Source organism: Bos mutus, unplaced genomic scaffold (assembly GCF_027580195.1).
Source record: "Bos mutus isolate GX-2022 unplaced genomic scaffold, NWIPB_WYAK_1.1 CTG631, whole genome shotgun sequence".
NCBI lineage: Eukaryota > Metazoa > Chordata > Mammalia > Artiodactyla > Bovidae > Bos > Bos mutus.
Window position 1 is genome coordinate 2,541 of NW_027220111.1, and position 2,422 is coordinate 4,962.

Below are 2,422 nucleotides of genomic sequence, written 5' to 3' on the forward strand. Positions count from 1 at the left end.
CCTGCCTGTGGCTCGTCTGCTCTCTCAGGAAGGTCGAGGGGGCTTGGCGTGGGGGCAAGGGGGCCTCGGTAGTGCGAAGGGAGGGGCTGAGGCGCTCCGGCTCGACCGCGCCTTCCTGGCTTCTGGTGGGTTTGGGCACCGGACAGGTGCCGCGCAAGTTGGGCGCTCAAGTTTCGCTGCGCCTAGGCCCGCAGGGAGGTTCAGAGGCCCCTGGGCTGCGTGGGTTGGGAGGCGGCGGGCGCCAAGACCCACACCTCCGGGCCGCGCGGGCCTGAGCAGCGAATGGGATCGGGGAGGCCCCGCTCAGCGGGCGCGGCCGGGTCTGGGGTGGCCGCGGGTGGGAGGGCGCCGAGACCTCCGCACCCTCAGCCCAGCCCCAGGCCCCGCGGACGCCGCACGCACGCCCTCCCGGTCAATGGGGGTCCTGAAGCCCCTCGGGCCCCGGGCCCGGCCAGGCGCTTGCTGCTCTGGTATTGGCGGTGTTCGGGGCGGGCGGCGTCAGCAGGCTGGAGTCCGTCGCGGGTCTTGCGGCTCAAGTACAGCACGCCCGCGACGAGGTGCGCCCGTTGGCCCGACCTGCAGGGGGCAGAGCCAAATGGCAGCGCGGCGCAAGGCTCTTAGGGCGCCCGGGCCAACCGCCTCCGGCTCCGGCCCTATCAGCCTGAAGGCGCCCGATCTCGTCTGATCTCGGAAGCTAAGCAGGGTCGGGCCTGGTTAGGATCTTGGATGGGAGACCACCTGGGAATCCCGGGTGCTCGAGGCTTTTTGCCTACCAGAAGAGGTCCTTTAGCCCCCGCCGCGCGTCCCGATTCTTGGATCCCCCCCGCAGCCCCAGCCCCTCCCGGGCCGCGGGGAGCGGCTGGCCGGGGCCCCGACTCCCGCTGCAGACCTGGGTTGCCTCCGCGCGGCCCGCGAGCCCCTCCGCATTCGCATTCGGCTTCCAGGACACCCGACGACCGGCAGTCCCGTCTCCATCTGGGGCTCCTTTGGCTTGCCTCAGGCAATCCCGGGGCTTGCACGGACTCCAGCCAGAGCCCCAGCCCCCGCCCCACCCCCTGCCTCGCAGGCCATCGCGCATGCGCATGTGCGCACGCACGCACAGATAGATGTGCCCAAACGGGGCATCTATCTTGTTCACTTATACCGTGGGTGTGTCCATGCCTGGGAGTCGGACTGCTGAACCATACGCTACTTCCACTTTTAGTTCCTTCGGGAACCTCCATATTCTTTTCCATACCGGCTCTACCCACGCCCATTCCTACTCACCGTGGAGGAGAGTTCCCTTTGCTCCACATCTTCTCCAGCACTGGTTATTGACAGACATCGCAGTGAGGCCCAATCGGACTCATGTGAAGTGGTCCCTCCTTGGAGTTTGGAGTTGAGCCTCTCCAATCATTAGTGATGTGGAGCAAGATGACCTTTTGGAAATGCAGATGCAATGCTGTCACCTCCCTGCTCCAACGGCTCTCGTATTTTCCCAGCATATTGAAGATACGACCACTTCCCTTCAGGCTTGCTCCTCACGTTCTTCTCTGACGTCTTTTGCCTGGAATGCCCTCTGCACTCTTTGGCTTCCATCCCATAGGGCATTTTTCGTTTCTTGAATGTCCTAAGTTTCCCTGGTCACATAGCCTTCCAAGATGCTATTTTCCCTGCCTGAAATTCTTCCTGCAACTCAACCCTGGTTTACCTAGGTTCAACCTATGGACCTCAACGAAATGGTGCCTCTGGAAAGCCTTCCCTGACACCCAGGTTTTGTGGTGAGGAAGAGGCCCCTCTATAGGTTCTCAAAGGATCTGCCTGTGATGTATCATTAGAGTCGTCTCAGTGAAAGCAGGAACTCTGTGTCTTCTTCTCTCCGCATTCTATTTCCTGAAACTTATTACATGCCTCCTAGCTCATCGTAGGTGCTCAGGATTTACTTAGTGTGTGAAAGACAGAAAAGCTCTTGGAAGCCTCAAGGGGTCACTTGGCTCGGCACTTTTGATCTCTGTGTATATTTGGCGAGTCAATTCTTTCCTTTCCTGGGTTGATGTGTACACTATATTCGAGGCACAATCTAAGGCATGAAGACATATCCATACATAGAGGTTCTTGCTTTCAAGGAACTCGTACAGCAGATTTCTACAAGTTAGGGCTTTTCAAATGCTCTAGAAGCATGTGAACGTTCAGTATGCTCCATTTTCATGTCAAAGAAAGATCGTTTGACTTCCATAGCAAAGGTGGAGACCTTCCAACGTTGAGTCCAATACTTACACCTTGACCATTTCAGGCAAGTCTTGTGGTTCCTTCTGGAGGTGTGTGGCTCTTGCAGAAATGTGAAGATCTTCCATCGTCCTCAGACTTTGGTGTCATTTGCAATCATCCAGAAAGCTTCCAGGTCTAGGTTCCAGACCACCACCACACACAGTCAGTAGCCAAC

General features: G+C 58.6%; 1 pseudogene; it reads left to right on the forward strand.

Moving 5' to 3' along the window:
* The first annotated feature begins 643 nt into the window (after window positions 1-643).
* Window positions 644-763, forward strand: LOC138987083 (5S ribosomal RNA; annotated as a pseudogene).
* The last annotated feature ends 1,659 nt before the right edge of the window (window positions 764-2,422 follow it).